This window comes from Oryx dammah, unplaced genomic scaffold (genome assembly GCF_014754425.2).
Source record: "Oryx dammah isolate SB20612 unplaced genomic scaffold, SCBI_Odam_1.1 HiC_scaffold_4, whole genome shotgun sequence".
NCBI classification, from domain to species: Eukaryota; Metazoa; Chordata; class Mammalia; order Artiodactyla; family Bovidae; genus Oryx; species Oryx dammah.
In genome coordinates this window covers 61,330,160-61,343,950 of record NW_024070188.1, presented here as the reverse complement: position 1 = coordinate 61,343,950, position 13,791 = coordinate 61,330,160, and positions in this window count along the sequence as shown.

Here is a 13,791-nt window from a genome sequence, read left to right as displayed (position 1 = left end):
CTGTAGTGCCTTCGTTTCTTACCCTTCCTGTGTTCTTTTAAGGAATGGAGCTCTGTCCTCCATGTTTCTGCCTGTCTCTGAGGTGTGAATGGGACTGAAGCATATCATTACATTTCCCACCCAATTAATTACACAAGTATTTCTGAGTGGGCACCAAGTTAATATGGCCTCATTTCTTTCTATGTCCCCCAAATATTTCCCAGTGACCTCAGTAGGGTCATTTCTGTGGTTTGTTTCTGGTTTCACTAGTCTTTTGCTGAATGTGTTTACTTATTTCCATTGTGATACGTACCTAAATTGTGATTCTAGAAATGTGTTCTTGTCTTAAGAGCAAACCAGATGTCAAAGCTGTTTGGTTTTGTTGGTTTGCTCTCTGACTCTTTGGTAGGTGTCAGAAGGATTGTTAATCCTGGGCAGGATTTTACATGAGAGAATTTAAAAGAGTAGTTGTTTCCTTGGAAGTTTAAAAATATTACAAAACCAGAGTTCCACGCTGAGTGAGGACTTCGGTCACTCTAACCCTGTGTCTACTTTGCTATTGACAATGTGAAGTGAGTGAAAGTCGCTCAGCTGTGTCCGACTCTTTGCGACCCCATGGACTATACAGTCCATGGAATTCTCTTGGCCAGCATACTGGAGTGGGTAGCCTTGCCCTTCTCCAGGGAATCTTCCCAACCCAGGGATCGAACCCAGGTCTCCTGCATTGAGGGCAGATTCTTTACCAGCCGAGCCACAAGGGAAGGGCAACAAAGAGTCATTTATAATAATGATGATGATGATTCTATTTATAAGCTCTCTACTGTTTACCAAGTATTCTCATGGTCACAGTTGTATTTGTCCTCCAAATTGCAATATGAAGCATGAGGTGATGCTGTTGTTTAGTTGCTAAGTCGTGTCCAACTCTTGTGACTATGGACTGTAGCCTGCCAGGCTTGTCTGTCCATGGGATTTCCTAGGCAAGAACACTGGAGTGGGCTGCCACTTCCTTCTCCAGAGGATCTTTGTAACACAGGGGATCAAACCTGCGTCTCTGGCATTTTAGGCGGATTCTTTACCCTTGAGCCACACGGGAAGCTCTGAAGTATGAGGTTATATGTCATTCTACCCCCTTTTTGGCTCCACTGCCTCCAAGAAGGCAATTTCAAAAGGCTCAAGTAAACAGAAAAGGTAGCTATGAATCATCTCTGTCTTCTTGACACTGAGGGGATTCCCAGAATGTGTGACTTTCCATTTTGAAATGAAGACAGATCTGGGTGAAGCAGGAGGTGTTGATCACCCTGCCACTCTCTGCATACCCCAATAGACAACTGTGACCAAGATGGCCAGTCTTCTCCAGGGCTCTCCATCCATCACACTGCCCTTCTTGACCCCATCTTCTTATACAGGGGTCCTTGCCAGGCCTGCCTCCCAATCCCTACCAGCTCTTATTCTCTATTTTTCTGGAGCAAAGCTTAAATCAAAAAGGTGCCCTGTTAAAGGAAAAAGAGTGAACTCATGTTGATTGTGATTCACCCCCAAATCTCCTAAAAGATAAAACAAAGAGAAAGAAATCAAGATATTTTTGTTACCATAGGAACGTAAGAACTGACAAGGGGAAATTGGAATGCTTCATCTGCTATAAGGCCTCATTACTTGGAGCTCTCAGCAGTTGATAGAAGGAGGGTGGCCATGGGGTAAGGTTTAGCCAAGTTACCAATCTGAGAATCCAAAACAGACCAGAGGGCAGCAAAGCAGAGAAAATATACAAGAAATTCTCTGTGAGGGAAATCTGTATTTATGAAACACATTTTGTAAAAGAGATAATGCACTATCATATAATCATGAAAACTAGGCCCAGTTGGTAATAAGACTTCCCAGGTAGTGGTAGTGTTAAAGAATCCGTCTGCCAATGCAGGAGATGCGGGCTTGATCCCTGGGTTGGGAAGATCACCTAGAGGAAGGCAGGGCAACCCATGCCAGTATTCTTGCCTGGAGAATCCCATGGACAGAGGAGCCTTGAGGGCTATAGTCCATAGTGTCGCAAAGAGTCAGACACGACTGAAGCGATTTAGCATGCATACACACATATAGAAACTACAGAAGTTTCCAGGTAAAGGGAGAGTTTGTAGAGCTGAGCTTCCCAAATAGAACTAATGACTGCATCACAGCCATGACCAGAATTAACAGACAACAAGTCAGTGGGCAAAACTAGTTTTCAGGGTATCTGACAACTGGGAGAGGCCTGAGAGGTGAAAAGGCAGAGAGAGAGAGAGAGATAAAACTAGAAAGCGTAGCCGGGTGCCCTAAGTATAATCATACAATGTCCTGAGCACTCCAGTGGGACCATTGCCCTTTGAACATGGTTAGACTTTCAAGTTGGGCTTGTTGTGGCTTTTTGGCAGGCCCTGCTGTCATACAGGGCTTCCCTTGTGGCTCAGATGGTAAAGAATCTGCCTGCAATGCAGGATACCCAGATTCGATCCCGGGTCGGGAAGCTCCCCTGGAGAAGGGAATGGCTACCCACTCCAGTATTCTTGCCCGGAGAATCCCATGGACAGAGGAGCCTGGTGGGCTATAGGCCATGGGGTTGCAAAGAGTCAGACACGACTGAGTGAGTAAGCACACACAGTCATACAGTGATTGCTTTATTGTTTTACTATTTACTAAGCTCTTGTAAAAATCCTCACAACCCATTTATAAATTCATAGATATTTTCAACTAAGTTCTGGTACTTACCGTTTCTCATTGGTGGGAAACTTGGTCTCCTTCTTACAACTCCAGAAAGTTCTTTGACTTCTGAAATGTGGGCAAATATGGAAGCACCAAATTAAAGGAATAAAGCTCATGAAGCCATTAAAGCCAGGTCATCTTGTTTCTGGGTATTAAATCATTTACCTATTCATTGATAAACTTTTATTGAGCACAGTTGTTTTAGGTGTTGGGTTTTATAACAGCAAATAACATGCAGATTATATTCCTAAATTGCTCAAAGTCCAGTCAGTGAAACATACACATTGCCAATGGTGAGAATGGCTGAATTGTAAGTGCCATGGTAGAGGGTGCGATAGTTGTCTGATGGAGGGCAGCCAATCAAACAGAATTGTTTCAATTGGTCCAAAAAGGGTGAGGTGGAGAATGAGCATTCCCACTGGAGGAAAATGTAGGTGGGGAGGGCTTATAGGTGAGAAATGACACGCTGTCTTCAGAAACCAGCAAGCGTCACTCAAGACTGTGGGAGGGGAGGCAAGAGGGAGAATGGGACAGTAATTGTGAGAAGACTGTAGAGATTAGCAGAGTTCACGGTATGAAGACCTCAGTGTTCTAAAGAGTTGAGATTTTGGGACTTCCCTGGTGGCACAGTGGCTAAACTCCATTCTCCCGATGGAGAGGGCCTGGGTTTTAATCCCTGGTCAGGAACTAGATCCCGCATGCTGCAGCTAAGACCTGGCACAGCCAAATATTAAAAAAAAAAAAAAAAAAAAAAAGAGTTGGATTTTTCTTTGAAAAGTCACAGGGGAGACCATTAAATGACTGCAAAAGGGTTAGTTAGCTTAGTATTTTAGAAAGACTATTGTATTGACAGACTGGATTGTAATATTTCAGATGGGGAATTACAAAACCTGAACAAAAGCTTTATATGGGAAAAGGAGAAGGACAGGGGATAAATATCTAGAAGGTAAAATCAGTAGGGGTGAGAGAGAAAGAGGAATTATCCGAGGCTTCCAGATTTGTTTTGCTTTGGATGACTAGGTAGATGAACACCTTGGTCATTTACCAAGATGGCAAATAAGAAGCCAATTTTATGGAGAAGATGTGTTCTGTTTTGATACATTAGGCTATATTGGCAGTTTGGGTTTGGAGGAGGTATGGATTTGGTAACCACCATCTAAATGTATCAATAGTTTTTAAAGCCTTGAGTTGAATGAGGTCACCAGTGAGGCTTTATAGGTAAAAGGGTCAGAAGGCCAAGGATGGCACCCTTGGGACATTGGTATTTTAGTAGTGAGTGGAAGACTTGGAGACTTCAAAGGAGACTTAAGACCGGGAGGATCAACTATCCCAGTTTGCTCTGGTGTGAGGGGTTTTTTGATATGTGGCATTTTCAGTGCTATAACTAGGAGAAAGTGAAAGTGTCCAACTCTTGTGATCCCATGGACTATACAGTCCATGGAATTCTCCAGCCCAGAATACTGGAGTGGATAGCCTTTCCCTTCTCCAGTGGATCTTCCTGACCCAGGAATCAAACCAGGGCCTCCCACATTCTTTACCAACTGAGCTATCAGGGAAGCCCCTTAAAGTTAGGAGGCTCCTAAACAAATAAGGATGGTCACTCTACAAAGGAATGGCTAGTAGACGCAGGGAGCGAAATCAAGAGAATATGATGCAAAAAAAAGTGTTCAAAGGAAGAAATAGTGAGTTGCAAATAATAATGACATGTGAGATAAAAATAACTATGCCATCTGAATTTGGAAAGATGAGAAGTTTCATGAGCACTTTTAAGATAGCAGTCAGACTACAGTGATTTTTAAGAGTTCATGAAAAGTGTAGGTAGAGCTTTAGGAACTTTTGGGGAGGTTGTTGTTTTTTTTTTTTCCCTGGCTGCCTTGGATCTCAGTTGTGGCATATGCACTCTTAGTTGTAGCATGCAGGGTCTAGTTCCCTGACCGGGACTGAACCCAGGCCCCCTGCATTGGGAGCATGGAGTCCAGTCTTAACCACTGAACCACCAGGGAAGTCCCTGAGGAGGTTTTTGTTTTGTTTTTAAAATTGTTTTTCTTTTGATGTGGACCATTATTAAAGTCTTTATTGAATTTGTTATAATATTGTTTCTTTTTTTTTTATGTTTTGTTTTTTTTGGCCATGAGGCACATGGGGTCTTAGCTCTCCAACCAGAAATCAAACCCTCACCCCTGTATTGGAAGGCAAAGTCTTAACCACTGGACTGCCAGAAAAGTCCCTCTGAAGCAGTTTTTAAATAATGAGATTCTAGTTTTATTGCAACCTTAATTGATCTGTGCCAGCTATCATAAAATAGATATAAGAAGAGAAAAAGGTCTCAGTTTCCTGGATAAGGAAAAGGTAAGTTTTCTACTCTTCCTATGCCTAAATTGTTATTTCTGATTATGTTTTGATAAGCTCTTATGATTCCCTAAGTCAACATAGTTTATTTAACCCAGGATGGTGAACAACCTCTGGAGTCCCATTGAATCTGGTTTAGGAAGTAATTCTTTGTCATTTTCCTTTCCATAAGTTGTGCAAGCCTCTGATGGTTAGTCTGCCTTTATGTATTTTCTACATGATTGGGAAATGAATACTTGCAGTATTGAGATGCAAAAGTTCTTAAGATGAAAAAAAAAAAGGCATTTAAACAAATTAGAATACACCTGAAACTAAGAAAACATTGTAAATCAACTATACTTCAATTTAAAAAGGTCTGAAATATGACCACACACAAAAAAATTTTAGGAAGTGGAGAAGAAATCAGGGAAGAGCATGAGGCTAGAACTGGAGAATAGATGAAGGAATTCTTCCTGGAGCTTTGTGAAGAGTACCTCTGCCAATGAAAGCAGAGAGTCCTCATTAAGACAGAGAGAGCGTCATTCCCCTTGGCAGTTGCTGTCTGCCTTGTTTGGGACTCTTCCAAATGTGCTTTTGCTCCCATCTCATGAAGATGTTGGAAGTTTGTCTCATTTATTCCTAGTAACTTAAAAAAAAAAAAATCTTTTGGCTATGCTGCTCAGCATCTGAGATCTTAGATCCCCAACCAGGGACCAAACTGCACCCCCTTGCAGTGGAAAAGTGTGTGCATGCTAAGTTGCTTCAGTTGTGTATGACTCTTTGTGACCCTGTAGACTGTAGCTCACCAGGCTTCTCAGTCTATGGGAATCTCCAGGCAAGAATATTGGAGTGGGTTGCCATGCCATGCCATGTCCTCAGGGAATCTTCCTGACATAGGGATTGAACCCATATCCCTTATGTCTTTTGCACTGGCAGGCAGGTTCTTTACCCCTAGTGCTGAGCATGGAGTCTTAATCAGTAGACTGCCAGAGAAGTCCCCCTAGTAACTTCCATGCCTCTATTTTAGGCAGCTTAGTTATTATTCTTTTCCAGCATGGACAAATGATGGTGGAGGGACCATGACTGGGTAGAAGATATTGGAAAGATGAACTGGAGTTCCACTTCCCAAGTGTTGGTTTACAGGCCATTCTGCCCACTCTTTGATTGGCCGCTCCTGGATATTTCCTTTTTTTGCACTCTCTCTCCTTTTGATAGCCTTAAGAGTTCTATAACTATTTCATCTAAGGTTCTTTTTGTTGAACAATCATTCTTGGAGGACCTATTATCTGCCAGAAGTGTAGATATATTCTGGGCTTGAATTGGTGAATGAGACAGTTTCAGGGAACACTGTGTCTGGGAACAGGACCTCCAAAGTTATGACAGCAATCTTGCAACAGCTACCATGGAAGCAAAAACTGAAATATATATGGACAATATTGCCTAGAGTAACCCTCCTTGAATTCTGAGCAAGGTGAGAAAAGTCAGGAGAGTGTGTTTTCATGTTTCCTGTTCATATGACCATTTAGCAATTTAAAAACTTATTAAGCTGCTACTATGTGACCACACTGTTCCAACTCATTTGATCCTTTTAAGAACCCCATGAGTGGTGCTATTATTGCCTCATTGATGTAACAGGGACACAAAGAGACTGAGAAACCCTCCAAGGGATAAACAGCTACTAAGTGGCCAAGCCAGAATTCCAGTTCAGGCCATCTTCCTGTAACCACTCTTCTATGCTGTTTCTCCACTGATCACCACTAGAAATCAGTGGCTTAGTAGACAACTGCTGGTTAATCATAACAGAGGTGGAAGTTTGAGGGGAAGAGAAGAGTAACGTCCTAAATATTGCATTCTTTGGGTGAGTCTCTGAGAAGCTGTAGCGACCACTTAAACCAAGCCATCTATTTTTCTACCAATGCTTTCTTGGACTAACCAATGTCCTAGTATAACTTAAATACATCGTGTTTCAGTGTAATGTTTACTGACTTGGGTCTTGATTTCAAAATTACGTTCCAGTTGAAATTGGTGCTTGTTGATAGTAGAATTGCCATATAACCTCTTCATTTCTAAAGAATATTGGATTATAGATCCTGTAATTCCAGCAGGAAGAGGGCCTCTGCACATCATGTTAGCAGAAGATGGGGTTGCCTTTAAAAATCTCTACTGAACTCTCTGGAATTCTAAATAAAAATTCCAGGAAGGCTTGGAGGCTTCTGGGCAGCAAGGTCAGTTTCAAGGAAAAAGAGATATTTTATTTTCTAGCAAGTTCTCAAATTCTAAGAATGGTCTCTTTCTTAACTTAAATGTTAATAAGAAATCACTACACAACGGTGTCTAAGTGATCTCTTTCTGTCCATGTTCTCCGTTGCTTTTTGAGAGCCAAATCTGATTAGATAAAAGAGTGCTTGAGTAAAGTCTTTTTTTCTTGCTGATTTCTGGGCCTCTTTTTCTTCATGAACTGAATTAGAATTGAGATTAAATTCTGGGGATGTTGTTTGATTTATACTTTACAAAGAGATTGCTTGCATTTCCAATGTGTAATTAGAAATAGTTATAAAAAATCATTTACCTTTTAGTATCCATTTTTAGTCTTTGCTGCTACATAATGTTCTCCATTATTAAAGAGGAGCCCATTTGGTTGGTCAGGGTTAAATTTCTTTCCATTTTTCAGACTTATTATATCTCCATTTCATCCAGAAAACTGGTATATTTGATGAGCCTTCCTGTTACAGCTAGCTGCCTGGGCTCACAGTTGACCTCTGCAGACACAGTACAAAGGACACTTAAAAAGTGTTAGCTACAAACCCTATCTCTGCCTCTAGACTGCACACAGAGTCTAGAACAGTAGTATTGCTGGGCTTGGAGTCCCCAAAGGAGAAGCTGAGCTGGTTGTATGCTGAATTCTTCTGGGTATTGCTGCTTCTCAAAGAGCCTACTCCCACCACTCCTCCCAGCCAAGGCTGTCTGGGTTGAGAGCCCCTAACCACTCTCTAGGGGCAAGTGCAAGTTACTGACGCCCAGAGCCTCCTTGGGCCCATCACAGTCAATCCAAACCATAAGTCACTTCTTTCAAGAGCTCAGGGTTCCTCTTTTCCCTGTGGCTTGAAAATGCATCTAGAACTTTGTAAATCCCTGAATGTCTCCTTCTAGCCACAGAGGGAATGTTGGGACTAGTTTTCTGGGCAATCAAATGTCCAGCGTAACCCACCATCCCCCACCTGGTTTACCACCTAAGAATAATGCTCCCTCCATTCATTTTCTTCTTCTATAGCCTCATGCTCCATGTTATTCTGATCTAACCTTTCACTAGAGTCCTCCTTTCTGATCCTTGTATCACATTCTCTGGAGCTTCCGGAACAGGATAGACACACAACTACACCCCCTAGCTCCACAACGGACATTCCTCTATCCTTCATGCTTCATTAGAAAACTGCTCCTGCCCCCCCCTCCCCCGCCCCCTGGCAAGACCCTGTTTTCAAGATGCCTCTCAAATGGAGGCCATTTACCCCCAACTGTCCTTCACATCAGGATTGGGAAATAGGATTGGTGTCTTCTTACATCTTACTGCCACTTCTAGACCATTAGTCCTCTACCTTCACCGAGATATCCAAAACGCTGAACCTCTTTTTTCTGGGGTTCCTACCATGTAGCGGCACCGCCCCCTTGTCTCTGCCATCATTTGATGTTCCACAGTCTCTGTTTCCGTTACTGGAGAGGCCCCGGGCTTCTCACCCCAAGTCCTGCCTTCATTCTGCAGGTCATGACTGCAGCACAAAGTTGAGAACTCATCTGCCACCAGGTCCTTTTTGTTCTTCATCTCCACTAACCTTCTCCTCCACGTCCTGAACCTACTCACTCCTGAGGCCAATCCTCCTGGATCTGTTGCTTTGCTTCCAAAATACTAGTGAATAAGTGGATTGGGGTGTCTGGAACATTAGTGATGATGAGAAAGTGAAGAAGCTGAAATGTGGAATAAGACACACATTGTCATCTCCAGATGGCAGATGCCAGAGAGATTTTCAAGAATTTTGTTTTTCTTCTGAGACTGATCTGAATTAGTAAGTGAAGAAGATAGAAGAAAGACACAAAGATGTGCTTTCGATCTTCCTTCCTGTAAGATTTTTCTCCAAGATTTTCCCTCCAAATATGCAAAACAACCCTATCTCAAACCTAAAGCATTCTGTCCCAGTAGCCTCACTCAGGGGGAATCCGGAAGATGTGTATGTACTGTGTGTGTGTGTGTGTGTGTGTGTGTGTGTGCATGTGTGTGTGAGTGATGGGGTTGATGCCATGGGAGGTAATGCACAGAGTGGACTGGTGCACAGTGTCAAGCTGTACTGAACTGAATAGAACTCCCATCCTCTCAATATTCTTGTCCACCTAGAACCTCAGAATGTGACTTTCCTTGGAAATAATTCTTGTAGACGTAACTAGTTAACATGGGGTCAGGCTAGATTAGGGTGGATCCTGACCCCATGACTGGTTTCCCAAGGAACACCTGGAAACTCCCAGACACTAAAAGAGGCAAGAAATGCTTCTTCCCTGGAGCCTTTGGAGGGAGCGTGGCTCTGATGGCACCTTGGTTTCTGACTTCAGCCCCCACACCTGGGAGAGAATAGAGTTTTGTGGCGTGAAGCCACTCAGTTTGTGGCGACCTGTTGGAGCAGCCTCAGGACACTGATACAGCAGGGGAGGAGTGCCTTGCTTTCAGCCTGGCGATTCTTCCTTCAAAGCCTATTGTACTTCGAATGTTAAAGGAAAACCAATACAAGCTCACGTCCCTCGCCATTTCTCCTCCTGGCCTCCTGTCTCCATCACCAGCCTCATCTCAGTTAGAAGAATTTAAAAGGGGGCTTTCCCGGTGGCTCAGTGGTAAAGAATCCGCCTGCGGAGAAATGTCTATTTAGTTCTTTGGCCCATTTTTTGATTGGGTCATTTATTTTCCTGGAATTAAGCTGTAGGTGGAATTTAGAAAGGTGGTAATGATAACCCTGTATGCGAGACAGCAAAAGAGACACAGATGTATAGAACAGGCTTTTGGACTCTGTGGGAGAGGGAGAGGGTGGGATGATTTGGGAGAATGGCACTGAAACATGTATAATATCATATATGAAACGAATCGCCAGTCCAGGTTCGATTCAGGATACAGGATGTTTGGGGCTGGTGCACTGGGACGACCCAGAGGGATGGTACGGGGAGGGAGGAGGGAGGGGGGTTCAGGATGGGGAACACGTGTATACCTGTGGCAGATTCATACTGATGTATGGCAAAATCAATACAATATTGTAAAGTAATTAACCTCCAATTAAAATAAATAAATTTATATTAAAAAAAAAAAAGAATCCGCCTGTGATGCAGAAGACCCAAGTTCGACCCCCTGGGTTGGGAAGATTGCCTGGAGAAGGAAATGTCAACCCGCTCCAGTATTCTTGCCCAGAAAATCCCATGGACAGGTCACCAAGAGTTGGACAGGTCGCCAAGAGTTGGACACGACTATTAAGTGTCAATACTATTCAAAATACTGTACAAAGCACTGCGAGTATATTAGCTCTAAGCCTCACTCCAAAGTTACAAAATAGGCTCTATTATTATTGTTTCTGAAACAAAATTAAGCCTCAGAGATCACTTTCTTTTTTTTTTGTTTTGTTTTTTTATTTTTTTAAAATTTATTTATTTTAATTGAAGGCTAATTACTTTACAATATTGTATTGGTTTTGCCATACATCAACATGAATCTACCATGGGTGTACATGTGTTCCCCATCAGAGATCACTTTCTACAAGTGGTAAGAGGAGGATGGGACAAACTGGGAGGTTAGGATTGACATATATACACTACTGTGTGTAAAATAGCTGGCAGGAACCTGATATAAAGCAAAGGAAGCTCAACTCAGTGGTCTGTGATGAGTTAGATGGGTGGGATGAGGGCTTTGAGGTGGAAGGTCCAAGAGGGCGGGGACATATGTATACATATAGCTGACTCACTTTGTAGTGCAGCAGAAACTAACACAACACTGGGAAGCAATTACCTGCGTGTGTGTGCTCAGTTGTCTGTGTGCCAGGCTCCTCTGTCCATGGGATTTCCCAGACAAGAATACTGGAGTGAGTTTCCATTTTCTTCTCCTCGAGTCTTTCTGACCCAAGGATCAAACCCACATCTCCTGTGTCTCCTGCATTGGCGGGCGGATTCTTTACCAATGAGACCCCTGGGAAGCCTAAAGCAATTATACTCCAATTTAAAAAAAGAAAAGGAAAAAAGAAAGTTAGTAGAAGCATCTAAGAACTATTTCACAGCATGTTACATAACCCAGGGATTGAAAGATACATCTGAACTGTTTGTTCTTCCCCAAGTCAGTCAGGTTAACACTTGAAAAGTCATCTGTAATTCTAGAACACATTTCTCACTTATGCTAATATATGACACTTGGCATTTTGTTTTCATTTGTAAGTTATTTTTCTTCAAGTGTGGATGAAAGTCCATTGATATGTCAAGTCTGACTCTGCTTAGAAAGGTCCAAAGAAAAATATAACAGCGGGAAGTAGGAAGGGATAAATAACCCTAAGAAATGACCCTTCATTTTGATCCCTTAGGCTTTACTTTGCTGACAACTTAAAAAATGCACATGTAATTGCTTCCTGGGAAGAGAAAGCAGGAGTTGGTAATATGGGGTTGCAAGTGCTTGAAACAAAGATAAAATAGGAGATTCATCTGCTGCTCTTGTGTTCCTTTTTAAAGATGAGTGTTGGGATTTATGTCTGCCTTTTCTTGGATTGTCTGTTACAACAGGCGACTTTTATTAGCTCTGCAAAGGAAGCAATTTAGTGGTCCTGTAGGTTTCTCTTCTATTTGGATGAAAGAAAAAAACTAGAAATCTTTGGGCATCAACTTTTTTAGGGGAATTATCTTTGCTGTCACCACTCAAAAGAGTAGGCTCATAAACTGGGAGGAGAAAACATGTTGTCTTCCTAAATCTTTTTCTTATTTAGACTTACAGACAATGTAAGTCTACTGGATAGAAATTCAGCAAAATTGAAAAGCAACATCAGTATTCAAATGATAGGACATTTATTGTTCCAGTTGGAACATGTTTGTTCAGATTTAAATAGTAACATTATTGTTCTGATATGATTTTCAATTTATTAATCAAAATTATGTTCTTTCATTTAAGAAGTATTTCTTTTGTGCTTTCTGTACTATACTTTGGAGAATATACTAGAAAGGATAGCTACTCCTGTTATCAAGGAGCTTAAGGGTGAAGGGTGAGGGACATGTTGGTTCTTGCTAATATTTAGTGAGTGCTTTCTGTGTGCCCTGCTTTCAAATGCTTTATATGTATGAACTCTTTCCATCTTCAAAAGCTCTATGAAATAGGTAATATTTTTTTAATCATTATTTTACCAATGAAGAAACTGAGGCACAAAAAGTTTAGAAACTTGCCTGAGGTCATCTCAGTCAGCTCAGTCGCTCAGTCGTGTTCGACTCTTTGCAACTCCATGGACTGCTGCACACCAGCCTTACCTGTGCATCACCAACTCCGGAGTCTGCTCAAACTCGTGTCCATCGAGTGACACCATCCAAACATCTCATCCTCTGTCTCCTCCTGCCTTCAATCTTTCCCAGCATCAGGGTCTTTTCAAATGAGTCAGTTTTAGAGTTTCAGCTTCAGCATCTGTCCTTGCAATGAACATTCAGGACTGATTTCCTTTGGGATTGACTGGTTTGATCTCCTTGCGGTCCAAGGGACTCTCAAGAATCTTCTCCAACACCACAGTTCAAAAGCATCAATTCTTCTGTGGTCAGCTTTATTTATGATCCAACTCTCACAGCCATACATGACTACTAGAAAAACCACAGCTTTGAATAGACGAAACTTTGTTGGACCTTTGTTGTCAGACACCTAGTAAGTGGTAAATTCAAGCCACAAGCTCAAACAAGTTAACCACAATGTTATATTATATCTCAAGTTGGATAGAAAAGACATACACATATCAATAATAATAAATAACTAATAATCACTAACAAAACTAAATGATAAATGGGGAGATCATTCTGGGTTGATATGATCAAGGAATCCTTGATGATATGAAACCAAAATTAGATCTGAACAGTATCATTTATATTGTCGTTATGGAGCTGTGCCTTAGTATATGGGAGGTTCTGAGAAGCATACAGGAAAGGAACTTGGTTGTTTAATTCATTGCTTCTCAAACTTCTTTGGCTATGAAGCCATTTAAAAATTTTTTAAATTTTGACCACCTGGCGCAGCTTGTGTTTTAGTTACTCAGTCGTGTTCTCCAGGCAAGAATGGGTAGCCATTCCCTTCTCCAAAGGATCTTCCCTATTCAGGGATCAAACCCGGAGTCTTCTGCCTTGTAGCAGATTCTTTACCATCTGAGCCACCAGGGAAGACCTTATGAGCTCTTATTTCCCGAGCAGGGATTGAACCACTGCCCCCTGCAGTGGAAGCCTGGAGTCTTCACCACTGGACTGCCAGGGAAGCCCCAGAAGCCACTCCCAATGCCCGCCCCCAGGAATACTTAATAAACACCTTTTAGCATATGCATTGTCAAGCATAATTTGGGAGAACAGAATCTATTTTAGGATCATCTATTTACAAAGACTCCCCTGGATTCTCTACATTTGCTGTCAGTGGCCAGAAAGGATCTAATATTACAGGGGGGAAGGGCCACTGGAAATGTCTGCAGATAGAATTTATAGGGTATGAATGGAATTCATGAAAACTTGACGGGATAG